Source organism: Chroicocephalus ridibundus, chromosome 21 (genome assembly GCF_963924245.1).
Source record: "Chroicocephalus ridibundus chromosome 21, bChrRid1.1, whole genome shotgun sequence".
Classification (NCBI taxonomy): Eukaryota; Metazoa; Chordata; class Aves; order Charadriiformes; family Laridae; genus Chroicocephalus; species Chroicocephalus ridibundus.
This window is the reverse complement of record NC_086304.1, coordinates 4571596-4597555: the sequence shown is the minus strand read 5'-3', so window position 1 is coordinate 4597555 and position 25960 is coordinate 4571596. Positions and strand designations below refer to the sequence as shown.

Here is a 25960-nt window from a genome sequence, read left to right as displayed (position 1 = left end):
TCTGCTCGGGGCCGGCGCCGGGCGCTGCCGTGAGCGGAGCGGGCGGGGCCGGGCCTGGCGGCGGGAAGGGCCTCCCCTCAGGGAACGGCGGGCCCGCGGAGCGTTCTGGGAGCCGTAGTCTCCCCGGGGCGGTAGGCCGGGCGCCATCTTGTGCGCGGCGGCAGGCCCGGCGGCGCGGCTCCCACGCCAGCCCCCACCGGCGGTAGGGAGCGGCAGCATTCCCGGGGGGAGCGGGCGCTGTTCCCCGTCACCTGTCGGGACCGGGTGCCTGGGCAGCGGAGACCCTCCCGCCATGGCGACGCCCGCACGCCCAGCTCCTCCTCGACCTTCCTCCCGTCATGCACCGCGCGTCTCCGCCTGTTCCGGCCCAGCGCCGCGCGGTGATTGGCCTCTCGGGCGTCCTACCCGGAAGCGGGCGCCGCGGCAAGAGATTTGAACGGCAGCGGCCGCCCCGGGAGGCGGCTGCCGAGCCGGTGAGTGTAGCCTCCGGGCCCCGCTGCCCCGCAGCCCGTTAGCGGCTCCCGGCGGGTCTGCTGGCGGCAGGACTCTGGGGGGGCTGGGCGCCTTTCGCCGGGCCGCGCGGGCGGGCCCGCGAAAGGAGGCGGCCGCCGCGGCGGCGGCGGCGGCGTCTCCTTGGGTCTCGTTCGTTGCCCCGCGGAGGATACCGCCGGGTCGGGCGTGCTTGCCTCTTCGGCAGCGCAGTCGCCCGCTCTCGCTGGCAAGCGTTAGCCAGGAGCCCCCGTTAGACGGTAGCCGCCTGTGCCCGGGGCCTGCGGGCGCTCGGGCTGCCCCGTCTGGTGAATTTCCCGCTGGGGGTGTAGCGCTTGGTCATCAGCGCAGGTCGCCCCCCGCCCCGGCCCGCGCTGGGCTGCAGTAAATGCGTTTTCCGTTCCAGAGTCTGCTCAGCGTGGAGAAGCCCAAAGGCCGGCTGCAGTTTCTCCTCGCAGGGGCTGAGAAGAATTGCCAGGTCCCCGTTGCTCTCAGAATGGCTTTAGGTGATTATGAGGAAATTCTCAAGTGCTACGAATCCCATGAAAGGACTGGGACAGGTAGGCCTGATCCGTGGGCACAACCCGCTGCGCGCGCCCTGTCTGACCGCTCTCGTGCTTCCCTAAGCACACGTTAACTGTTGCTGTCGAATGCACGGGGCACGTTTCTGTTGTGTGTTTTGCGTGGCAGAGCTCTGGCAGTGTCACTGGAGGTGGGTGTCAGTGGTCGCTTCTTGCTCTAGTGAAGACGCTGCCCGCTGTGCGCGTGACACATTCGCTGCCCCTGTGAGATTACAGGCAAGAAAAGACGTCCTCACGCTGAGCTTTCAAGGTCTCTTTTTCCGGTTCTAGGTGGGTTTGCTGATTATTTCGATGTTCTTCGGTGGCTCGACTCATGGGTGTGTGGGCACCTACGTGATGTACTTTCACCACTAGTTTCCCCAGCGGGTCAGCAATATCTTGCCATACTTGAGCAGCCCAGAGGGGTTTACCTCTGGGTTTGCCTGTGCTGCCAGTTGCTCTGCTTCCAGTGCCTCTGGCCTTCTTGTGGGGCTGCCACCACTGGTGGGGCCACTCTCCACCCCTCCCGGCGCCCCGAGCGTGCCTGGGGGAGGAACTGCCGCTCTGCTCAGCAGCAGAAGGCCCCACTGGGCCTTCCGTGGGGCCCTGCGAGGCCCGGGAGAGGCCCTGGGGCTCTTGGTGGGGACCGCTTGGCCCAGCTCATGCTCCTGAGAGGGCCGGAGAAGCCCTGGGGTTGCCTGGAGGGCAGCAGGGCCCTGCCCGTGCCCCAGACAAGCCCGGCTGCTGCGTCCGGGTATGGAATTGGCCATGTCCACCAGCTATCCCCAGGGTGTTCAGCCCCCTGAGCTGGGAGATAAGGATGGAGAGCAGAACAACCCACCCATAACCCAGGAGGAAGTAGCCAATGACCTGCTTCTGCACCCAGACGCACAGAAGTCTATGGGGCCGGATGGGATTCACCCAAGAGTACTCAGGGAGCTGGCGGGAGAGCTCACCAAGCCTCTCTCCATCGTTTATCAACAATCCTGGTCAACAGGGCAGGTCCCAGATGCCTGGAGGGTGGCTAATGTGACGCCCATCTACAAGAAGGGTCGGAAGGAGGATCCGGGGAACTACAGGCCTGTCAGCCTGACCTCGGTACCAGGAAAGATCATGGAGAGGATCATCTTGAGTGAGCTCTCACGGCAAGCGCAGGGCAGCCAAGGGATCGGGGCCAGCCAGCATGGCTTTAGGAAAGGGAGGTGCTGCTTAACCAACCTGATCGCTTTCTGTGACCATGTCACCCGCCTTCTGGATGCGGGGAAGGCTGTGGACGTTGTCTGTCTGGACTTTGGCAAGGCCTTTGACACCGTCCCCCACAGCATTCTCCTGGAGAAGCTGGCGATCCATGGCATAGACGAGTGTACTCTTTGCTGGGTTAAAAACTGGCTGGCTGGCCGTGCCCAGAGAGTTGGGATTCTAAATATGCGTATGGAGTAGTCCACACTTTTGGAAAAATTTGGGAGGAAAGAGGTTTAATTAATACCCAAGGAAGGAATCTAATACATCAAGAACTAATAGTGAAAATTTTAAAGGCGTTAAGAAAACCAAAGGAGATAGCAGTGGTACATGTGAGAGGACACCAAAAGGGATTAGATTATCGAACCAGAGGGAATAACCTAGCCGATAGAGAGGCCCAGGAAGCAGCCCTGAGGACTCACGTCGCTAAAATTAATGTAGTACAAGTACAAGGAGACATTAGTGAAAAAGAACTAGAGGAGAAAGAAAAGAAATTTACCCCTGAGGAACAGGCAAAATTAGAGAAAATAGGAGCTAAGTTAGAACAGGGAAAATGGATGCTGCCCGACGGGCGAGAGATGTTGCCAAAAGCTTATGCCAGGCAAATATTAGAACGCTTACACACACAAACACATTGGGGTACAAAGGCGATAAGTGATCATTTCCTTAAACAATTTGGCTGTATTGGGATTTTTGAAATAGCAAAGCAAATCAGGCGAGGATGTTTAACTTGTCAAAAAGTAAACAAGAAAGTGTTTCGACAAGCAGCCACGGGAGGAAGGAAAACAGCTTATAGACCTTTTGAAAGAATACGAGTCGATTTTACTGAATTGCCTAAGGTAGGGAGAATAAAATATTTACTAGTACTAGTAGATCATTTAACACAATGGGTAGAAGCTTACCCTGTAGCGCGAGCTACGGCACAGATGGTAGTAAAAATCTTATTAGAACACTTAATACCTAGATATGGGATAATCCAGTATATTGATTCTGATCAGGGCGCACATTTTACTTCTAAAATAATAAAATTATTATGTCAATCATTAGGTATTCAATGGGAATACCACACTCCGTGGCACCCACAAAGCTCAGGGAAAGTAGAAAGAATGAATCAAACAATAAAACAGCAATTGGCTAAATTAATGATTGAGACACAGATGTCCTGGACGAAATGCCTACCATTGGCACTATTAAACATAAGAACTAAGCCACACAGTGAGACTGGATTATCGCCATATGAAATGTTATATGGAATGCCTTACTCCCAAGGGATGCCCCTGGGGAACAATGTGGTTGAAGATTATAGTATCCAAAAATATATAATATCCATTGGAAAAAGGTTAAAAGAACTACGAGAGATTGGGATGATGGCTCAAACACCACCATTAGGATTTGACACATGTGTCGTGAGTGAAAGGTCCAGTGAAGGAGTGGAGAGTCACATCTGAGCCCGGAGAAGCCAAGCTAACCATCAGCCGAACTTAAAGAGACCTTCATCAAGAAGCATAAGCCAAGTTGCTGTGGGAATTTCATTGTAACTACTCCTGTAGAATTAGTGGACAGGGATAAATACCTATTAGGAAAGGTGATTTAGTCCATTGTGTAAACGGTGCTGTTTATTTTTAAGGGCAAAGTGTTCTACATGTTTTAAAATATATCATTTTCCAAAAAAGAAGTCAAGGATCTAGGAAACAGTTTAGAATTTTTGTGCATTCGCTGTGGGGCCACCACTCCCCTATATAACCTACCATGGGTTAGGCTTTATTGTTGTCAATTTAATCAAAGAGTGCTTCTTGATTAAAGGTTACCCCTTAAAAGATTAAGGAAGAGGGCAAGACCGGAGGGGAACGAGTGGTGCGGCTTGAAAGGTCTGCCAAGGGCTGCAACCCCTTCGCGCTGTGACCGCCGATCACTATGGCCCTGACCGGACCGCTTCTGGTCCTCTTTGGGGTAAGCTCCTTGACTCTGGTTATGGCAAACAACTGCAGCCAGTGCGTAGGAACTACTAGGAGGGGACGGGTAAGTTCCCAGACTTTGGTTTATAATATCGAAATAAAAGAAAGAATAAGGGAATCGGTACAGCACAGACTACTATTTAACTCATTTTATCATGAAATAGAAACAGGAGTGGAATATGAAATTCCCACAGTTGCTAAAAATCTCTTTGTAAATCTTGCTGAAAACATTGCTAAGTCATTAAATGTAACTAATTGTTATGTTTGTGGTGGAACAAGCCAAGGTGAACGATGGCCATGGGAGGCTATGGAGAGCAACATTAGTAATCCTCAAATATGGAAAACAATGCGAGACAAAATACCAAGATGAGAACTGCTTTGTACCAAAATCGCTTAGCCTTGGATTATTTGCTAGCACAAGAGGGAGGTGTTTGTGGGAAGTTTAACCTTAGTAATTGTTGTTTAGAAATTGATGATGAAGGGGAAGCTGTAAATGAACTTGTAAAAGAAATGAAGAAAATTGCACATGTCCCAGTTCAGACTTGGACTGGAGTCGACCTAGAAGGATTCTGGGAAAACTTTACGGGAGGTGATTGGCTTACTAAAATCGGGATTGTTATATTGGGGGCATTTGCAGGATTGTTAATAATTCCATGTTTTATACCTTGTTTTATTAGACTAATACACTCAGTTATACAAGGAACGCAGATGGCTACAGAACCTGTTGATTCAGAACCAGGGAAAGAGAAAACTCTTTCCCTGATGATACTAAAGACAAAAGAAGATTCGAAACTAACACCCATTCGGCAAGTATTAACTCGGTTGGCAACAAAAACACGAATCAATGCCATAGAAAAAGAAAATGGGGGATTGTGAGATGTGCTTAACTGATTCGTGTCAGTGTGGAACAGTGTTAGGGCCACAGGGTGAAGTGTGACCTTTGACTGTTTTGTCTGTCTGGCCGCAGATGAGACGGTGTGTCTGTCGTGTCTGTGTTTTGCAGGAGCCACCTGGCGAACATTCTAGAATACCACCTTAAACTGGTCCTGTTGTTATCTGCATAGTGACCTGTAAGGGGGGGGATACACCCATTTTTGGCAAGGGCCAACCATTTTAGAGGCAGTTATGAATATGTATTAGTATAGGAGATATAAACCAAAAATGGGGTCTGTAAGGTGCGTGTCTTGGTTGGGCAGGGACCCCAGGCACACCCAGCGCTGTTTGCTTGCCTTTGTTCCTTTAATAAATTATAAATTCTAATTGGAATCCTGTTTGCGATTAAATCATTTATCACAATGGGGTGAAATCCTCTTGGCGGCCGGTCACCAGTGGTGGCCCTCAGGGCTCAGTTTTGGGGCCGGCTTTGTTTAATGTCTTTATCAATGATGTGGATGAGGGGATTGAGTGCACCCTCAGTAAGTTTGCAGATGACACCAGACTGGGTGGGGGTGTTGATCTGCTTGAGGGTAGGAAGGCTCTCCAGAGGGACCTGGACAGGCTGGATCGATGGGCCAAGGCCAACTCTATGAGGTTTAATAAGGCCAAGTGCCGGGTCCTGCATTTCGGTCACAACAACCCACAGCAACGCTACAGGCTTGGGGCAGAGTGGCTGGAAAGCTGCCCGGCAGAAAAGGACCTGGGGGTGCTGGTGGACGGCCAGCTTAACATGAGCCAGCAGTGTGCCCAGGTGGCCAAGAGGGCCAACAGCATTCTGGCTTCTATCAGGAATAGCGTGGCCAGCAGGAGCAGGGAAGTGATGGTGCCTCTGTACTGGGCACTGGTGAGGCCCCACCTCGAGTGCTGTGTTCAGTTCTGGGCCCCTCTGTACAAGAGGGACATTGAGGTGCTGGAGCGTGTCCAGAGGAGAGCTACCAGGCTGGTGAGGGGTCTGGAGACCAGGGCATATGAGGAGAGGCTGCGGGAGCTGGGCATGTTTAGCTTGGAGAAGAGGAGGCTGAGGGGAGACCTCATTGTCCTCTACAACTCCCTGAAAGGAGGGTGGAGAGAGGTGGGGGTTGGCCTCTTCTCCCAGGGGAATAATGACAGGACCAGAGGAAATGGCCTGAACTTGCGGCAGGGGAGGTTTAGGTTAGATATTAGGAAGAATGACTTTACTGCAAGAGTGGTCAGGCACTGGAACAGCCTGCCCAGGGAGGGGGTTGAGTCACCATCCCTAGAGGTGTTTAAGAAATGTCTAGATGTGGCACTTCAGGGCATGCTCTAGTGACAGAGATTGTAGGTTGTTTGGTTGGACTCGATGATCTCCAAGGTCTTTTCCAACCATGAAGATTCTGTGCTTCTAAGATCAGGAGGGGGATGCCCTCAGCGTAGGAGCTTCCTGGGGGAATGGAGATCCTCTAGGGGTCGGGCAGCAGATTCGGTGAGCCCTTTTGGGTGAGGGGACACTGCAGGGTTCAAACAGACCCAGAAGTTTCTGTGGGTTCCTGGGGCCGGCTTCTGAGCACAGCTGCCAGATGTGCCAACAGAGGTGATGCTCACCTGGATCTCCTACATGCAATCAGGGAAAAAAGGATCAGGGCTGTGATAATGGAGTGGCAGCCTTGGCTGCAGTGTCCATGAAGTAGCGGGTTCTCAGCTCCCCAGGGGAGCAAGCAAGGAGAGACACAGAGTGCAGACAGCAGGTCTCAGAGGGGAAGACTCTGAAGTAACAACCGAAAGGCCGCAAGAAGGTCTCCCCGGAGCCTTCTCTGCTCCAGACGGAACAGCCCCAACTCTCTCAGCCCGTCCTCACAGCAGAGGGGTTCCATCCCTCCGATCGTTTCTGTGGCATTCCTCTGGCCCGTTCTGTGAGGCAGCAGCAGGAATGCAGGGAGCTCTGCCTGGGGACAGACAGACTCGGCTGGGAGCTGAGGCGTCAACAGGAGAGGACAGAACAACCTGGGAAACTGGCAGCTTTGTGGCGGGTGAACGTCTGCTCCAGACTTCATACCAACAAACAAGCAACAGCTAGTCAGGGATGTAAAAGCCAGGGCTAAGAAGGTAGAGTTGAGGCTCCTGAGAGACAGGAAAAAGGCCGAGAGCAGGAGACGTCTGGAGAGCAGGCTTTGGCCTGCTGGGGGACTGGCTTGGAAGAATCCTGTGGGATACGGCCCTGCGGAGAAGCAGGGTGCGGAGGGCTGCTTGAGGATCTCCTCTTCACGCTCCACAATGGCCCGCCTTGACATTCAGAAAGGACGGCGTGGATGAGAAAGAAGCTGCTGACAAAACCCAAGCCTGAAGAGGAAGCACAGAGGAGGTGGAAGCTGGCTGCCTGCCAGCCTCAGGGGTTTTGTGTTTCCATACCGGAGACAGGCAGTTGTGTGTGCGTGTGCTTGTTTATGTGGGGGGAAACTGAGGGATGAGGAGATCCTGGGGCCGGCTTCTGGATAGAGGATGTAAAACCAGCTCCTGGAGGGATCCATTTTCTCTGTGTGTCTCTACAGGTCTGTATTTCCCACTGACGTAGTCTGCCATACAGGCAGCGCACCGTACCAATACCCTCCCTGGTATTTTGGTGATGGTTGTCATGGTACTTCCTACTTGAGTCGGAAATTCTATTGAACTAGTACCTCCTTTAATTGTCTATCGTGGCCTGCAACTCCTCAGGTTATCTTGTGAGAGACAGCACCACCAGGGTGAGCCATCAGCATAGAAACATTGACAGCTGAGCAAATGGATCTTCATTCCAGGGCAATGGAGCTTCACTTCAGGGGAACCGTGAGAAACTCTGGGATATGGCCAAGAGAAACCTCCAGAAGTTTACAAGGAGAAGTGTCCGGTCCTGCACTGAGGGGGAGGAAGGTGCATCAGAGCCCGCTGGGACCTAACGTGCTGAGCAGTGGTCCTGAGGAGAAGGTGCTGGGAACTGGAGTGGCCCCCCAAAGAAAAGTGTCCCCCTGTGTGCAGCTCCCCATTTTGGAGGAGTGGGGAGGAACTGGAGAGTGCCCAGAGGAGGTCTGCCCAGCTGTGGTTCAGCGTATAGTGTCGGAGGATGTCGGAGTGGGAGACGGACCCGGAGTAACGATGGAGTCTCAATATGAGTATGATCGTTCTCCCTTTATTCAAGTTTTCACAGAGTATATATAGACAGGCAATAAGAGCACGCGCTAGCGGCAGCTATATGATTGGCTTACAGTCTCTTTTCACGCGCTGTCCATGCAGTTCATTCACAGATCAGATTGGTTACAAGAATTCACATAGTAAATTGCTTAGTCATTAGCACAACATGTTTTCTACCTTCTCAGTTCCCGTTTTTCCCATGTCCTAATTCCATTTTCTACCACCTGTTTTGCCCTTAATCCAATCTCTCACAGTAGGGAGGCTGGCTCACGTGACCATTTTCTCTCAGACACATTCCTACAATCCCCCCTTTTTCTTCTTGAGCCAGCCAGACCTTATGCATGGCATTTTCTATCATGTCAGTCACTTTGCGGAGAACACATGAGGCTACCATAATCAATAATAATATAACCAACAGTAGCATGAGCCCTTGCTTTAGTAAGTCTGATAACCATCCCGTTATACCCCATGAGTTTGACCAATCATCGAAACCATTTTTGACCGCTTTTAATTTGGACATGTTATCCTTGTTGTGACGCTCTTAGCAGGTTATATACTAAACACAATTAAAAACAGAATCAAAAAGAACCCTGCTAAGGCAATAAATACCCAGATTCCTAAATTTAGCCCAGAAAGCCAATTTCTTTGGATTTACCCACGAGAAATCCTTTTGTAATATTTCAAATACATTGCGGTTGCTGACAGCACGAGCGACCCTGGAAAAACAATCGTGGCAACATTTCGATCATCATAGTTACTGGTTTTGAAAAGGTATGTGACAAAAATACCCACTCTAATGCAGTCAGGCTCTTTGCATCATCCCACTGTCCTATCAGGGCATAAAGTTGAAATTCTTGTAGGAAGGTGTTCAATGTGTCTTGCAGCAGTAGTAGACTATATCTTATCTTTCAACATGCTGTGATGCCTTCGGAGCTGTTGGGGTTAATGAACATAAAACTTACGGGGGGGGCGGGGGGGGGGGCAGACACAGTGCTTCAGGGCATCCCCTGTACCTTCAAAGTGTGCTCATGTCTCTCTCCCCCTCTCTGACCCGAGACAGCCTCCTTATATCCTGCACTGGATTGAGTGGAGAAGTACAGGCTAGAGTCGCTGCATGCATGGCCAGTGCACACAGCGAGTCCCACCAGACTCTCCTGCGCTGGATCGAGTAGAAAAGTACAGGCCAGAGTCGCTGCACACGTGGCCAGTGTATGCAGCGAGTCTCACCAAACTCATGATCCAGCTTTGCTAACAGCAGCTGTCTGATACGTGACTACATTGTTGTAATCCCTTCTTGTTATCTTCTTCTGTGAAGGTCAGGTTCTCATGGATACACACATAGTTTTTAGAGCAACATATTCTACAACTCGTACAAGGATACGATGCAAAGCGGCATTTACAGCTGATCGTATAATGCTTATTAAACACGGCAAACAGCGTACTAAACATAACAGACAAATTCCTTCCACACAGGCAATGAGTATAATTTGCTTCAACCAACCCCACCCCCAAGTCCATCCAGCAAAGAGATTTCACCCCGTGGTCTCCACAAGTTGCTGGTTCGGTCGGTGCAGTTCCTGCAGCTGGGCATGGATGGATGTGGAGTGGTCACTTAGATTCATACAGTACAGTCCTTTAAAATCTTGACAACCATGTCTGTGAGCTGAAAGCAAAAAATCAGTAGCAGTTCTGTTTTGCAACATCGCATATCGAATACTATCTACATCTAGCGATAACTCAGAAATAGCTGTACTAGTAGCATTGTTAAACTTATCCTTGGCAGCAAGAGAGTCCTTGTTATCACGAATCCTTGGCAGCAAAAGAGTCCTTATTAGCAAGAGCGCATGCAGACTCCCTGTTCTTGCTGGTGCTGTGCTTTGATCTTCTTCCACAACAGGCCAAGATTCCCAAGCAGCTGGATAAGGTGTCTGTGAGTCCATTACAGGCTTATGTCATCCAAATGTTTTTCTTGCCAGCACCCGAGACTGAATAACAATTGGTGTGATATCTGTGTTTTCCAGCACCCAGGTGCGAGTCCCTTGAGTGTATTTACAGTCCTCCTCGCCGATTTTCCGTTGCTTTCCCATATTCCACCCCCTTGCTCAAGAGACCGCTTCTGCTGGGTTCATTTTAGTCTCGCAGGGTATAACACAGAGCAATCTACTAAGGCATGCAATAACATAGACACATAGGAAAAAACCAAAAACATATCTCTATGGTACTGCTTTGAACCAGGTGTCCTATTTCTCTTTTTCTGATGCTTTCTCGTAATGTGTAAGGCATACTTTTGTGCTAACGTGGCACATTTCCCATCTAATTGTTCCTGTTTGGTTTCTTTTTTTTTTTTTTTCTTTTTTTTTTTTTCCCATCACTTACGACTGACATAAAAGTCTGCCTTTGCAACAAGAGCTCAGTTTCTCATTTTTCCTTAAGTTTCTCATTTTCATACAGAGCATCCTATAGATTTTGGCTCGACTCCTTTTCCCAATCAACCATGACCTTATAGACAAACAACAAACAACCAGCGATACGCCCTGCGTGGGCAAGCCGTTCCCGAGAGTGTAAACGTGTCGGCTCATGAAAACTCCCCCAATATTTCAGGACTTCCATCGGTTCTACAGCCCATCCTGGTGTATCTACCTGGGGTGCGCTCGCCTTACGTCTAAACACTGTGTATATACAAACTTCTTCACTTGATGGAGTGTCAGCCCTAGATGCATACGAAAACAGTACCACACCGGGCAGAACACTTGCTCAAGTGGAGTCACCTAACGACACTGCACACAACAAAAAGCAAACAGTAGCACACATGCTGATCAGCAGGTATAAGCTGGCGCCCACACACACTTACACAGCAGACATACAAAACCAGCACTTCTATCTCAGGGAGACGACTGGGGAGGGGAGGGGGCGAGGCGGGCAATGTCAGGAGCAAACAGCTCCGGCTCTGTCCTTCTCTGCTGACATTCTGCCTCCTCCATCGGCCTCAGGTGGAGCAGAGGGGATCAGCAGGGGATCGTCCCGGACCTTCGGACCTGGCCTGTTCGATCCCCCTCCCATGGGTTGTAATGCTGCAAAAGCCCCGGCTGCTGTGGCTCGCTCCACGTTCATATCTTGTAAGGTCGATAACACCAACCACCACGTCGTCGCTAACGGTGATGCGTCTTTGTCTCCTTTACTTATCATTTCCCACAGTTTTTTCCCAACAGCCTCCCATATTTCTGGTTTAAAAGCTGTCTGGGGCTCTGGTGCAAATCCGTTCTCTCTGCACCAGGTTAACAACCTTCGGAGCATACGCTCATCGTATTTCACCCCTCTCTTAGAGAGGATATGCAGGAGAAGTCTTAATATAGCCCCTTCTTCTTTTGTTACTTGTTGCCCCATCTCCTGCCCCGGCTTAATCAGTTTGAGCAACAGTTTCGCTGGTGTTTCAATCCCTCCCTTAGAGAGGATCCCAGCGAGTAGTGTGGCCGCAGCTTCTGTTTCCATAGCTGCGCCTGGGAGGTGAGGAGCGACCTCACGCCGTTGTCTGCTCCCGCTGATGCGCCCAAGCAGCACGTCTCCCAGCCGAAGTTTCCCACTCCCCTCCTCTAGCTGCTTACCGCAGTCTCGGAGAACTCAGTCGCGCTGAACCATCCTCTGCTACCAGATGTCGGAGGATGTCGGAGTGGGAGACGGACCCGGAGTAACGATGGAGTCTCAATATGAGTATGATCGTTCTCCCTTTATTCAAGTTTTCACAGAGTATATATAGACAGGCAATAAGAGCACGCGCTAGCGGCAGCTATATGATTGGCTTACAGTCTCTTTTCACGCGCTGTCCATGCAGTTCATTCACAGATCAGATTGGTTACAAGAATTCACATAGTAAATTACTTAGTCATTAGCACAACATGTTTTCTACCTTCTCAGTTCCCGTTTTTCCCATGTCCTAATTCCATTTTCTACCACCTGTTTTGCCCTTAATCTAATCTCTCATAGTAGGGAGGCTGGCTCACGTGACCATTTTCTCTCAGACACATTCCTACAGTATAGTGCACATGCGCTGCGTGGGGAGGCTGAGGAATGTGGGCTTCTTTGCCCCTTTGGCCCCATGGTGGAGAGGCTCTGGGCAGGACAGGGGTTGCTCGAAGGACGGTTTCAGAGATGATGGGGCTTTTCTTCTTCATGGGAGACCGCACGAGAAAGAAAGAATGCCAGAACTTGTAGCTTGGGAGGTTTAAACAGGAAACGGGAGAAAGAAACGTCACTCCAAGGGCAGCGCTGTGGAAAAGGCGGCCATCCAGAAAGAATGTGGATCAGCCCGTGGCTTTGTGTCTAAAGACATATCCCCGAAGGATGGCGAGACTTCAGAAAGCTTAGTGAGTTGCTCAGGCGGGAGCAAGGTGGAGAAGCAGGGGAGACGTCTGCAGCCTGCAGGGAACATGCCCAGGTGTGGAACACAATAGGACAGCCTGCGGTGGTTTCAACAGTGTGGGGCTGTTGAAATGTGAAAAGCCCCCAAGAGATCCAAGGTCTTAATCTCCGTGTCTGTGACTGTCACCTCTGCCACTGATGCCTATAAGGAGTACAAGAGCCTGATGGCCTCCTCGTCCCCACCTGGGAGCCTGGGAGGTGTCCTGCTGTCATTCTGCACGTGTCATTGCACCTCCCTTCCCACATCATCCGCATGGAAGAGCAACTTGGAAGACATCATCCTGTTTATGGAACAGGTCATCCTGAGTGCCATTATGTGGCACATGAAGAACAACCAGGCGATCAGGCACAGTCAGCATGGGTTCATGAGAGGCAGGTCGTGCTTGACAATCCTGATCCCCTTCTAAAACAAGGTGACCCGCTGAGTGGATGAGGGAAAGGCTGTGGATGTTGTTCACCTGGAGTTTAGTAAAGCTTCTTGACACAGTTTCCCACAGCGTTCTCCTGGAGAAATTGGCTGCCCATGGCTTGGATGGGCGTACGCTTCGCTGGGTGAAAAACTGCTGGGACAGCCGGGCCCAATGAGTGGTGGTGAATGGAGCTCAATCCAGTGGGCGGCCGGTCACAAGTGGTGTTCCCCAGGGCTCAGTACGGGGGCCGATTCGCTTTAAAATCTTTATCAATGATCTGGACGATGGGATCGAGTGCACCCTCAGTAAGTTCACAGATGACACCAAGTTGGGTGTGAGTGTCGACCTGCCCAAGGGTAGGAAGGCAGGAGAAGAGGAAACGGCATCAAGTTGCACCAGGGGACGTTTAGATTGGACGTCAGGAAAATTTTTTACACTGAAAGGGTTATTAAGCATTGGAACAGGCTGCCCAGGGAAGTGGTGGAATCACCATCCCTGGAGGTATTTAAAATTAGGCGGGTAGACGTAGTGCTTAGCGACATGGTTTAGTGATGGTTTTTGTCAGTGGTCACATCCCTATATGGTGTATGTAGGTGTTTGCAGCCTTGTGCAGGAGGAGTTGGGCATATTAGAATCCAAGCATCATAGAATGGTTCAGGTTGGAAGGGACCTAAAAGATCATCTAGTCCAACCCCCTGCCGTGAGGAGGGACGTCTTTCACTAGTTCAGGTTGCTCCAAGCTCCTGACCTTGGACACGTCCAGGGATGGGGCATCCACAACTGCTCTGGGCAACCTGTTCCAAGGTCTCACCACGCTCATCATAAAGCATTTCTTCCTTATGGCCAACCTAAATATAACCTCTTCCAGTGTAAAGCCATTGCCCCTTGTTCTGCTATTACAGGCCCTGGTAAAAAGTCTCACTCCATCTTTCTTGGCCTATGACCACTGTGATTTCATCTGCAAACACTGTGGAGAGAGCCCAGAGATCTCCCAAGACAGGGTTTGGAGGCCTCAAGCACTTGACCAGTATCTAGAGGCTGAGAGCCCTGGGCTCAGTGGTTTGGAGACTGGGGACGGTATAGGAGGAGCCTGAGCGTGCTGGAAGGGTGCTTTCAGAGCTGGCGGAGCTTTTCTTCCTAGTGGAAAACAGCCTGAGAAAGAAAGAACTCCCCAACATGCAGGTGGGGAGGTGCAGCCTGGCCACGAGGAGAAAGAAACGTCACTCCAAGGGCAGTGCTGTGGTGCAACACGCCACCCAGAAGGAGTCTGGATCAGCCCAAGGCTTTGTGTTTCAAGGAAGAGCCAGGGAGGATGGAGAGATCTCAGCAAAGGAAGGTGACAGCAAGATGGGGCAGCCGGGTGGATGACTGCAGCCTGCAGGGAAAGAGGCAGAGGTGATGGGACACCGTAGGACAGCCTGTGGTGGAGAAGATAGAGGGATGTGGCAAAGCTGGAAGTCCCCTAACAGAGCCAACCTCTTCATGTCTTGGGCTACGGCTGTTGTCTCTGCCACTGATGCCTCTGAGACAACCAGTCCTTCCAGCACTGGGGTCTCGTTGCCTCCTTGTCCATACTCAGGAGCCTGGGAGGTGTCGTACCATAGTCCTGCCCTTGGCATTGCACATCTCCACATCCCACTGTCCCAGGAAGAGCCCTGAGGAAGGAGTGAGGGAGAGGATCTCCCTTCCTGGGGGCTGGGGGTCAGGCCTTGGCCCTTTGGGCGATGGAGTCAGGGCTTGGCCCTTTGCATTAATGAAACACATCCACGTTTACCCAGCATCAGAGTCACCTTCAACTTGCTTTTCCCGACCTGCCATCGCTGCCTCCAGTTTTCTGCTGTAACCGGACCCTGGGGGCAATTCCTCAGTGGTGTCCCTCAGTGGGACCCATCAACACCACAAGAAACTTTGGAGTTTGAACCCGACTTTGACTCCTTGAGAGGTTCCTTCGACTTCCTCGCAGCGTCGGAGGTTCACGGACTCGGCCTCGAACCCACCAGAGGGGTCATTAAAACTCCTTGGGCTGGTCCTCTGCGTCTGAGCTGGGCTGGGCTCCTGGGATGGAGGGAGCTCACGGCAAGCGGGCAGCGCTGCAGAGAGACAGCTCTGCCCGGGAGCAGCTCCTCTGCCAAGCGCAGCAGGGCTGAGGGCACTGCCAGGGTGTCTCAGGGAGATGAGCAAGGCAGAGAGAGAGCTTGAAGGTGTCAGGATTGGGAGGACGACTGAGAGCTCACTGGAGGAGAAATCTTTGCAGCCCTTGACAGGGTAAGTCTGCGGGTGCAGGGCACTGCAGGCGGAGTTGCTGGAGGCATCTCCTAAAGCTGGCACAGCCACAGCTTACGGGATCTGTACATGTGGGAGCTCTTGTCAGGCACTTTGAATAGCTGTGAAGGTGGGTGTGCAGCCAGGGGTGCCCAGGGCTGTCCTTCAGAGCAGGCTCCCTGCACCCCAGGGGTCTGTGTGCCGGGGCAGGGACTCTGCCACCTGCCAGGGTCAGCTCTCAGCCTGCCTGGGAAGCCCACCACATCACTGTGGGGAGAAGTTCTGCATGGAAGGAGCATCCCCCGGCGGGGCAAGGTCCTGCTGCTGAGAGGGTTCTGCGTGGCTGAGGGCTGCTCACAGCTGCAGATCACTGCAGGACATTCCCTGGAGACTTCCAGAAGCACAGCAAGGAGGGGGCCAATGGTGATGATTTTTGGTCTGGTGTCTTCTAACATCTCATTGGATTCTTTTCCAGCCTAAAGGTTTCAGCAAATCCAGCACCTCATGCTAAGTAGAGCTAAGCAAGCAGCACAAATCACACCGAATGATAATCCTAAATCATTTATTCTACTTAAAACGTATGTATTTATGCTGAACAATTAATATCCCGCAAGGAGAAGGAAGGAGCACAGGGTCTCCCCGCCCTGCTCAGCCCTGGGCAGCCCCAGCATGACGTCAGAGGTGACACCACTGTGAGGTCACAGCTGGCTGCCCGCACAGCGCTGTGGCGTGTGGGGCAGGAGCCCACAGTTGCCCTGTGGCTGCGGCCCTGGACAGGCTCCTGCTGGCTGCGGCGAGAGGCTGCTGCTGGAGCTGGTTTTGGGGACAGGACACGCTGCTGGGGCTCAGCGGGGAGCCTGCCTTTGCCCGAGATGGCGAGGAGAAAGGCCCCCCAGACAAGACGCCCAGGGGCCTCCAAAGGCTCCTTGGGGACCAAGGGAAACCAACGGCCGGCAGGGTGAGAACGGGGCTGCGCTGCCGGGCGGGCTTCCCGGGGCGGGGGACTGCTGCTGCCAGCTCGCCTCCTCTTCTCCCGGGGCAGGCCTGTCCCGCAAAGGGTGGGGAAAGGAGGGGGACCCCAGCCCTGCTGCCCGCTCTCGCTGCTGCTGGGACAGCCCTTCCTCTGGCAGGGGCCTCCGCTCAGGCTACTCCTCCCCGCCTCAGCTCCCGCGGCCTGGGGACGGTGGGCAGCCGGCATTTGTCTTTGTCCTCCCACAGGGACCCGAGCGCTGGCGTGGAGCTGGTGATGCTCCCTTCACCTGCCGGCTCAGCCGCTCAAGGGCCTGCCGAGGGGCGCGACAAGGCCACAGAAATCGCAAGTAAGCTCAGCACTGCTGCTTGCTCCAAAGTCCTCCGGGGTGAACGTGGAGAGCCGCGCTGTGCCAGAGCTCGGGCCAGTTGTCACAAGTGGCAGGAGAATCGTAGAATCATAGAATTGCCTAGGTTGGAAGGGACCTTTCAGACCATCTAGTCCAACCATCAACCTAACTGTGACAAAATTCATCACTAAGCACTATGTCTACGCGTCTTTTAAACACCTCCAGGGATGGTGCCTCAACCACTCCCCTGAGCAGCCTGTTCCAATGCTTAATAACCCCTTCTGTGTAAAAATTTTTCCTAATGTCCAGTTTAAACCTCCCTTGGCACAACTTGATGCCGTTTCCTCTTGTCCTATGGCCTGTTACTTGGGAGAAGAGACCGACCCCCACCTCTCTACACCCTCCTTTCAGGGAGTTGCAGAGAGCGAGGTCTCCCCTCAGCCTCCTTTTCTCCAGGCTAAACAGCCCCAGCTCCCTCAGCCGCCCCTCACAAGACTTGTGCTCCAGACCCCTCAGCGGCTCCGTTGCCCTTCTCTGTGCCTCAATGTCTTTTTTGTGGGGAGGGGCCCAAAACTGGCCACAGCACTTGAGGTGGGGCCTCACCAGTGCTGAGTACAGGGGAATGTTCACTGCCCTAGTCGTACTCACCACACTGCTCCTGATACAGGCCAGGATGCTGTTGTCCTTCTTGGCCACCTGGGCACACTGCTGGCTCATAGTCAGCCGTCTGTCGACCAACACCCCCAGGTCCTTTTTTGCCGGGCAGCTTTCGAGCCACTCCTCCCCAGGCCTGTAGTGCTGCATGGGGTTGTTGTGACCCAAGTGCAGGACCTGGCACTTGGCCTTGTTGAACCTCATGCCATTGGCCTTCAGCCCATCGATCCAGCCTGTCCAGATCCCTCTGCAACGCCTTTCTACCCTCAAGCAGGTCGACACTCCCACCCAACTTGGTGTCACCTGCAAACTTAGTGAGGGTGCATTCCATCCCCTTGTCCAGTGTAGGCTGCCCTGCTCTTTGCCCCGGGGAGGGCGTGCCTGGGACTCGGTGCCCACCTCCCCACAGGGAGCTGAAATATGCCTGGCTGGGCATCCTAGAGAAGAGATCTCAAGGGGCAGGCTTAACTTTTCTCTGGTTTCTTTGCCCAGGGACAGTCTTCAGCCTTCCTTGCCTTCTGGCTGTTGCCCTGGTCTCTCTGTGGAGACATCTGCTGAGCATGTGCCTCTTGGCCGCGTACGTACGACATGTTTCTGCTGCGGATGGGGGGTAGAACGGGGGTGTCTGAGGGCCGGTGCCAGCAAAGGGCAGAGCAGAGGGTGCTCCCCAGCCAGCAGCCCGGGGCTCCCAGTGGGGCGCCTCAGCTTGGGCGCTGCTCGTGCTGTGGCCATTCTCAGGGGAGCCAAGAGCAAAGCCCCTCGGCAGCCATTTGCTGCAGCCCCAAGCTTTGGCTGCGGCAGGACAAACTGCCCCGTAGCCAGACGCTCGGGTGCAGAGCCAAGCCTCCGCAGGGCAAGGGTTTTCCCCAGCTCAGGCAAGAGACCACGCCGGTCTGTGGAGGCCTCTGGGAGGAAAGGCGGACAAGGCTCCTGCGCTTCCCAGCTCTGCGGGAAAACACTTGCCCTAAGAGGGATGTGTGTGATGGCAAGGGAGAACAGGCCTGCTTCCTCAGCCAGAGGGAGAGCAAGGTCCGCACCAGAAAGACTGCTGGAAAGCACTCTTCGTGTGCTCGACGTCTTTGCTTCCTGGGATGATCTTCCTGGAGACCTTCCTTTGGGGAAGAGCTGCCGGCAGCGCTGAACGATGTGGACAGAAATCGTGTTCCTGCTGGACGCTGCTCTGTCAGTTCTCTGTCAGCAGCAGGCTTCCAAAACGGTGTCTGTTTGGCCTGAAAAGGGAAATCCGCCTGTGAAGGGGTTTGTCCAAGGCTTGGATCATGACAGCACCAGGACTCCCTCTTTTTCAGGCAAAAGATGGCCCTGCAGAAGAAGGCGTTCTTGCAAGTCTTCTTGTTGCTCCCCCTGGCTCTTGGTGAGTTTTCATGAGCAACCATCTGAGAGCGACAGCCTGGCTGGGCTGGACGCCACCTTTCCTTTTGGGCCAGTATGTGCGGAAACTCCCGTGGCCCAAGTGCTTCCCAGGCAAGTCCTTGAGTGGGACTGCCTTCTGGGCTCCCAGTAAGACTGGTAGCCTCCCAGTCACACTGCTGCCCTGCCTACCGGACCACAGGGCTCACTTAGTCGGCACCTCTGCGAGAGACGGGGGTAGCTCTTTGCAAGCCTGACCTGGGGATTCCCAGAGGGCAGGGGCCATGCAGGGGGACCGATGGAGAGGTACCTCTCCTCGCCCAGCAGCCTGGTCTCGGTGCTCACTGGGGCAGTGAGGGGAAATGGGGAATAGCTCTGGGGCACCGAGCACACCTGAAGATCACGGCTGCGCAGTCCGCTCAAGCCCGGGCTGATGGCCCCCGGTCAGAGGTGTGTCCTCTCCCTGCACCCCACGTCCCCCGCCTCCTCAGCTCACCTGCTGCCCCAGCCCCAAGGCAACAGGGACAGACAACGCCACTGCAGGCATCGCCAGCACCCCCGGTAAAATAACTGTCTCTTGCTGATGTGAATTGCAGCTGCTGTTTACTGCGGGACCTCGCTGCCAGGCCTGAAGCCCCTGAGGTAAGCGATGTTTCCTGAGCTGGAATTGGGTCTGTGCAGAAGGGTCAGACGACCTCGTGTCCCTGCACCCATTTGCCTGAGAGCCGGGGCTCCCGCACGGCCCTTCCTGCCTTTGCCTCTTGCGCCAGCTGCTGCGGAAGGGAAGCGCTGGCAAAGCAGGGAACGCACGCGTGTCTCTCCTCCTTGCTGAGCTCAGAGGCTCCCAGTGGGGTGGGCAGCTCTCTGACAACATCTGCTTTCCTGGTTCCTGCAGGAACTGCCCGGTTTTAATGGCGCAGCAAACTCAAAAGATGCAGCTAATGCTGGAGGAGGTGGCTCGGCTGAGGGCAGAGATCAGCAGCGTGAAGCAGGTGCTGCGGCGTGTTGGGGAAGGAGGCTTGGCTGGGCAGAAGCCCTTGGGGCTGTGGGTGTGTGGGACTGCTGACTGCAGTCAGCCAGCCTTTGCCCCAGGGGCCTCCTGGGCTGCACAGGCCCTTCTCCGGCCCCACTTTCACCGGCCGCTTCAGGCAGCGCAGGACTCCCTTGGCACGCCAGCACCTCTGGCTGCTCTGGCTGGGCTCCTCAGGCAGGGGTGGGACCCAGGCACGCTCACGGGGGGCCAGCCATCGCTGGCAGGGCTTGAGTCCACCTTCCACCTGCCCTGGAGAGTGTGGAGGATGGGGACGAGGGTGTGGGGACCCTCATCAACCCACCTCGGGGCCGTGGCCATGGCTGTGGACACAGACACTGTTCCTCAGTCCTGCAGCTCCGTGGAGAGGGTTTGCCTTGCCTTTCTGACAGTGGCCCTTTGCCGCTCCGGGCGCTAGTAGCCACGCTGAACGTTGATGTGCTCCTTTTCTCTGTTTGTTTATGGCGTTCCCAGGAAGTCGAGGAAATGAAGCAGGCAGCATCTGAGAGGGCTTTGGAAGCCTACGTGGAGATGTCTGACTGGGCCCTGCAAAGCTCTGGTATGGACACAAGCAGCCCCGTCTCCTTGCCCTGCGCTTGTCTGCAGCCCTCCCCAAAGGCGCCTGCGCTCCAGGCGCTGCTCTCCAAAGTGGGGGAGCTGAAATGCTTGGGGGGTCCCAGGGCAAGGCTGTGGCAGAGCAGCTCTCTCAGACTCCCTCCCAACCCTGCCCTCGGCATCCTCACGCTGCCTCTGGCGCTGCCCCCGCACGTGTTCCTGTGCGGACGGAGGGGCTCTCTTCCTCTCCTCAGCATTGGAAAAGGAGATGGCCGGGCCGTCCTTGGCTGCCCATGCAGCAAGCCCTCAGCTTGGGTCTGCTGCCATTCACATGGGCACCGTCTGTCTCCCAGAACCCTCAGACCTTCTCCTGCTGGCGCTGGGAGTGCAGCAGTCACCAGGCACGTGGCCGCTGTCATTCCCCTGCGCGGCTGGGCAGCCGGGCAGCCCACCAGCCTGGGACGAGGACAGGACTGACAGAAGCGCAGCTGGCCGGCGGTGTCAGAAATAGCGTCTGAGCACCAAGCCCTCCTCGTCTGTGGCCTCTTGCAGTCGTCTGCTTTCCCTTCCCTGCAGGTGCCAGCATTGACCTGCAGAGAACTTCGGAGACCTACACCTGCAAAAACGACTGGTTCTGGAGGTTTATTGAGTTCTTTTGCACTCCCCGCAGTCCCGATCGCATTTTGCAGGTATTGTAGCAGAAATCGAGAGGGAATTCTTTCCTTTCTTCCTGTGAAGTTGGAGACTGACCTCAGGGCTCTCCCTTCGGTCCAGTGTTGCGCCGTCTTGGGGGTGGGAGGCGAGAGGTGGGGGGTGCCCTGCAGAGCCCCTGGGCAGGGATGTGTTTCTGCAAGGCCCTGACTAGAGTGGTTTCGTAACCGCTGTTCTCCTCTGCTCCATAATACTGACAGCCCTGGCAAAGGTCGGTCAGGGAAGGAGGCCTCCTGCTTCTGTCCACTTCCTCACACACACCTCATCTTCAAGCTGAAATAGACCCCACAGACACACCGGTGCCTACGCTTCAAGCTACGTGGGCAGTTGTCTTGGCCCCAACACTCTCTCACGCTTCATTGCTCTGGCTTTCTGGTTGCAGCCGGATGTTTCCCCGGGAAACTGCTGGCCTTTCCCAGGGCATCAGGGCCAGGTGGTCATCAGGTTGCCAGCGCGAGTCCACCTGACTGCCATCACTGTGCAGCACATCTTCAAAGAAGCCTCTCCATCTGGGACCGTCACCAGCGCCCCCAGGGACATCGCTGTCTTTGTAAGTCTCTGCTGGGTGCTTCTGGTGCGGATCTGGTCCTGGGGGAAAGCCATGACAGGGTCTTCCTTGCTTTTGTGCCTCCTCTGAGGTTGGAGTCCCGGTCTCCTGAGCACTGCAGGGCCCTGGTGAGGCTCTAGGAGTCTCCTCCTAAGGGCTCTAGAGGTCTCCTCCCTCTTAAGACTTGTTCTGGCCAAGCAGCTCAGGGTTCTTGACTAAAACTCAAGCGGAGCCTGAGCTCCACCGTAACCAGGGCTAGACTAGGGCTAGAGCCCCAGGGGAGGGTGGGTAGGTAACAGGGCTGACCCAGCACCTACGTTCCCTCTTTGTCGGGACGAGTCTGAGCTGCTCTCCTTGTGCTTTGCCCCACAGGGAGTGGATGTGGACGGAGAAGAGGAAACTCTCCTGGTGACCTTCATGTACGATGTGGCAAAAGAGGCCATTCAGACCTTCCCTCTGAAGGTGCGATGCACGCACGGTGTTGGGGGAAGATGCCAGGGAGCAAAGCAGGTTTGCCTGCAGGGCCATGGCAGGAGGAGCGTGAATGCTTTCTCCCTGGGCAGAGGGGGCCTGGGTCACCGCCAGGAGAGAGCTGGTGGGGTTGGGAGGGCTGAGTGGCACGCGGTGGTGCTAGCAAAAGGAAAGTGAGGGCAAGGTCAGGCCCGTGGGAGCATGAGTCCCAAGAGATCCCTGGCTGCCTTCAGCAGAGCCCGCTGCACACGCAGCCACTGCACCCGAGCAACGTCTTTGTGCCGTGGAGAAACAGGGACGCCCGCTGGAGAAAGCCGTCGGGGAGCGCCCTGGCTCCATCCCGTGGCCTGCTGGCAGGCTGGACGGTGTCCTCTCCTCCCAGCATAGCATGCCCCTTCTCTCCCGCTGCTCTCACGCCTGCCCGCAGGAAAGCGGGCAGAGCAGACAGCGGGAGCTCGGGGGGGTGTCACACCAGCTGCCCCACGCAAAGGAGCACCTCCCCGGCCTCTCTGCCGGCACAGAGCGAGGCGCAGAAGAAGAGGCAGAGGGGAGGGAGGCTGAGCCCCAGCCGGGCCCATGCAGAGGGTGCCAGGTGCCTTCCCCCTCCCCGTGTCCCCAGCCTCCCCAGCACCCCGCTACCAGAGCCAGCCTCAGGTTTCCACAGCCGCTCCCACCCACTGTCAGGAGCTTGCTCCTGAGCAGGAGCAGGGCTGGTGGGGGGAGATACCTTGACTGCATTGTGGCTCTTAACACCTCCGATTCCTCTTCCCTCTTTTCCTCGCAGAACACCCCGCATCCCAGAGCCTTCTCCTATCTCAAACTCCTTGTGAAGAGCAACTGGGGAAACCCAAAGTACACATGCATTTACCGAGTGCAGGTTCATGGGAAGATGGCAAAACCAAACAGCCTCAACTGAAACCAGAGACAGAAAAAGGACAAACATAAAAAAGAAGAAAAAGAATAATGTTGCTGCGACTCAGATTGGTGTAGAAGATTTGTCTCCTAAGTTGGGTGCACAATAAGGTCCATTGCAGGGAGGGCAGTCGTGGGAAAGCAACAGAAGATCGGTGAGGAGGATTGTTAATACGCTCAAGTGACTCACAGCTGGGTGCTGGAAAACACATATATCACACTAATTGTTATTCAGTCTCGGACGCTTGCAAGAAAAACACTTGCACTTCGATAACATAAACCTGTGATGGACTCAGGGACACCTTATCCAGCCACTTGAGAATCCTGGCCTGGTGCTGAAGAAGATCAAAGCACAGTGGGAAAACGATGCCTGTTTGAACCCTTTAAATGCCAGGCAGAACAGGGAGTCCGTGCGTGCTCTTGCTCACAAGGACTCTCTCGCTGCCAAGGGCTCTTGCTAACAAGGACTCTCTCTCACTCCACGGTGCCCGCAGTCCCTGCTTCCGTGCCTCTGCCCGGGTGTTGCTTCGGAGATTCCCTGGTCTGTGAGGTATCGAGAAGAAACTTGTTCTTTGCCTTTCATCCGTGGTTTTGTGGTTGTTCCTGCGTCCTGCCCGCATCGGCTCACACAGCGGGGTTACAACCAGGGACTGAGTCTGGTAAATAGGTAAACGTAGCTCCTTGTGAAGAACAAACAGCGAAGAATACCACATCCCCGAAGAGACTGGAGGGACCGATAACAAGCTCGCAAAATAAATGGGGGAGTTGCAAAAGCTGCTGCATTTATCTTCCCCAGTCCACACAAAGAGATTCCTCTATTATCAGCTCAAACCAGCCACCGTACACCACTAGGAACCACCCAAGACCTACCATGAAGCCCCTAACGGAGCTAATGTGCATGTGCCAAGGGGATGTGAATATGGAGATGAGTTCTGGAAATGTAATGAACGTGGCAATGAGTGCTGAGACATGTAACGACCACGCATATTCTGTATGGATGTAAGTCTCTGTGAATCTCACATTCAGTGGACATGTCAGGTGGAGAGATCCCCCACGTCCCCGGTGCTGAATAAAAGAATGCCTGCTTCTTAAGACTACATCGGTGTTAAGAAGTTCATTCCCGATTTCGGTGACAGTTTCTGGCGACCCAGATGGGACTCTGCCTCTGAATCTCGACAGATCCTTGGAATTGCAGGGCCTCCATCCGGCACCGAGGGATTCTCAGGGAGAACCTCCGATCCCCGGACCAAAGAGCTCCGAGCAAGGCCCCTGGAAAGGCAGACAGCTGTGTAATGTCCTCAGTCCCTCCAGCTGCTATACCAACAGCCCACCGATACGCTTTCGGGTCTTTGAAATACCCTCTCTTGAGCAAGTCTACGCCAAGGATGCACGCAGCGTCTGGGCCACTCACAATGGAGCGCTTCCGCCATTTATTCCCAGTTCGGCTCACTTTGGCCGAAGTACAGTCAGTTCTTGAGACCTGTCACACCAGAATCAGCAACAGATTTTGTCCCTTTATGAGTCAATGGCAATAGGGTACACTGTGCACCGCTGTCCACCATGTCTTTATGCTTTTGTGGCTCTAATACACGAGGACATCGAATCCACACAGCCCAATAAACTCGGTTATCCCTCTCCCCCTCCTGGCTGGAGGCAGGGCACCTCTAATGTTGAGGACAACATCTACAGTTAGCAGATGAGTTCCGACCCGGACCAGAGAACTGCTCCCTGGGCACTGGAGCAGCCACCCTCCTGGAAGAATTCTTTCTTCTATCTGTTTTACCTTGCAACTAGTGCCTGTAGGGCCAAGGTAGGTCCTTCATCCCACTTACTCAGGTCCTCTCCATAGGCACCGAGGTAAAACCACAAGGTGTCTCGTAGTGTCTTCTTTTCCTTCCAAGTCGGTCTCGTAGGAGGGCATCTTCTCCTAATGGCTGCGACATGGGTCCATGCAGGGGAAAAGCGGGATGTTTCTTCCATCCTAGACAGTTTCTCAAACAGTGTCTCCTTTTTCTCAATCATCTTCTCAGTTTTATCAGCTTCCCCGCTGCTGAGCCGGCCGGGGGCGGCGGCCAGGGAGTGGGGCTGCCGAGGGCAGCAGGGCCGGGGCAGGCGGCATGCCTGTGCGCTGCGGGGCCGAGCGGCACGCGCTCCCTGCCCGGCTGCGGCCCGAGGGCCCTGGGCCAGGCGCCCCAGGAAGGACGGGTTTGGGGGTGGATGGAGAGGGCCAGAGGGGCTGGAGACCGTCCAGCAGCAGCCTCAGCAGCATCCTCAGCAGGTCGGCCAGGAGGCTGGGCTCACAGGACAGCGTGTTCCACGTGGCCCTGGCAGTGCTGCAGAGCCAGAGCACACTGTCAGCAGGGCCACCTCGGCCACCACCCCTTCTGCCTGGGCAGGCCCCGGAGGTCCTGAGCTGCCCCTGAGGCTGACGGGCCACATACTTGTCACAGGGCCGGGAAACCCTCAGCAGGCCAGTGACCACCTCATAACTGTCGATGTCGGCCAGCCAGGGAAGGGTGAACGTCAGGATGTCCTGGAGCAGCATCCTGCTGACGCAGACCAGGTGCCTATCGATGACCTCCACGAGGTCGTTGACCTACTGGAGACAGCGGGCTGGAGCACAGCTATGGCCCCTGCTGACACCAAGAGCTGCTGCCCTCCTGCTGCCCTTTGCTGGCCTCAAGGGATGCCCGTCAGGTGCTGCAAGCCCTGGCCTCGGGGCGGGGGGAACGGCCCCCGCAGGGCACGCGCACAGGGCAACCCGGCTGCACACTGCCTACCCCGTATAGCTCTGAGCACGAGCCTCTCAAGACCAGCTCCAGCACCCTGCCAACCAGCAGGGTGTCAGAGACCCTTGGGTCTGCCATGTTTTTCAAGATGGCAAGGACAAAGTCGTTCATCTCAGACGGGAAGAAGGGGCTCCCAAGTAGCTGAGGGAGAGAGGGAGGGAAAAAGCGTCACACTGAGCGCCCTGGCTGCAGGGACCGTGAGCTCTGCCGGCAA

The 25960-nt window shown here is 54.6% G+C and overlaps 1 long non-coding RNA gene across 1 annotated transcript; it reads right to left on the bottom strand.

Annotated features, from left to right (window-relative positions):
* Positions 1 to 8284: 8284 nt before the first annotated feature.
* On the bottom strand, positions 8285 to 12125 carry LOC134526038 (uncharacterized). Its single transcript, XR_010073880.1, has 2 exons — positions 11905 to 12125; positions 8285 to 9965 (listed from the first exon to the last, which is right to left on the bottom strand). It is a non-coding gene; the product is annotated as an uncharacterized LOC134526038 (long non-coding RNA).
* Between the last annotated feature and the right edge of the window lie 13835 nt (positions 12126 to 25960).